Raw genomic sequence first — 1465 nt, 5'->3', positions numbered from 1 at the left:
CCTAGCTCTCAAATGTGCACTACCCATCCGACACAATGGCTCAACGCAAGTATTCAATTCTCCAAAAGTTGAGCAACAATGTTTTATCTATAGTGTTACATGCCGATGTAGAGAAGGCGGAGATGACTAGGAGCACGTGGCGGTCACGGTGACGCCCGTGTGCAACGGCCCTCTGAACAAAGCCACAGAACATCGCACAAGGTGAAGCTGTATGAGAGGGCAGTAAAAGGGGTCGAGGAGGAGGTTGTGGGCGCACAAGGAGAAGATGTACGAGAGGGCATCAAAAGGGGTCAAGGAGGAGGTTGTGTGCATTGGCGAAGCTAGAGGGTAAATAGGGTGGGCCATGGCCCACCCTGGGTTTTTTCCAATAGCTTTATATCATCGCAGAAAAAGTTAAAAATATTAAAAATTTATGAAAAGCTCTACCATTGGCCCACCCTAGCCTAATGGGATGGATCATCTACTGGTCCCGTGTACGGAGACAAAATCAGAGTCAGATAATAGGAGAGCAACTCCAACAACACACAATGCGGTTGCGCAGGCAAGCCCGAGCCGGTGGCTAGGGTTAGCAACGGGCGCGCGCAAGGGTGGAATGGCAACGAGGCATTGGGATCGATGTTGCAGATCGAGATGGAGCAACACCGGTCGAGAAGAGAATGGGAGATGACCGGCATTGGCTGGAATCAGAGGCAAGGGGCGGGCGACGGCGGCGGTTTGCAGCAGAGAGGGAGAGAGAGGTATCAGGAAATAAGGGTGTTCATGCGTTCTTAATAGTCCATACCGTGTGTGTTGTGAACTGGTGAAGGTGGTGGTATGAAAAAATCCAAAGACTTTAGATGGGCCAAGAAAACCCAAGCGGGAGAGGAGGGGTTGGAAAACCGGTGGAAGGGTGGACGTACATGGGGACTGGGGAGGACAGACAAAGAGGTTGAAAGAAAAATTGACGTAAGACAGAACTCTCAAGTCTGCACCGGTCGTCCAACACAATGGTTCGGCACAAGTATGCCATCCACATTAGGACATGATTAAGTAAAAATCTCCGAAAGTTGAGCAACAAAGTTTTATCCGCGGTGTTACTCGACAATGTAGAGGAGGCACGAATGACCAGGAGCATGTCACGGCGGTGGTGGCCCCCATGTGCAGCGGCCCTCCAAACAGGACACAAAATAGCACGCAAGGAGAAGTTGTGCGAGAGGGCAACAGAAGGGGTCGAGGATGGGGTTGTGTTGGCGGAGACAACACCGAGGTAAGATAACAGGAGAGCGGCACCAACAACATATGACACGGTCGGGCAGGAAAGCTAGAGTTGGTGGGTATGGTTAGCAGGGGAAGGGTAGGGAGGAATGGCGACGAACACTAGGCATCGATGTTGGAGACCGGGGAGCAACCCAGTTGAGAGCGGGGCGGGAGATAGCTGGGATTGGTTGGAATTAGAGGCACAAGCATATGACGGCAGCCGCGATTT

The sequence above is a fragment of the Triticum aestivum genome, chromosome 7A (assembly GCF_018294505.1).
Source record: "Triticum aestivum cultivar Chinese Spring chromosome 7A, IWGSC CS RefSeq v2.1, whole genome shotgun sequence".
NCBI classification, from domain to species: domain Eukaryota; kingdom Viridiplantae; phylum Streptophyta; class Magnoliopsida; order Poales; family Poaceae; genus Triticum; species Triticum aestivum.
Note: the sequence above shows the minus strand (reverse complement) of the source record.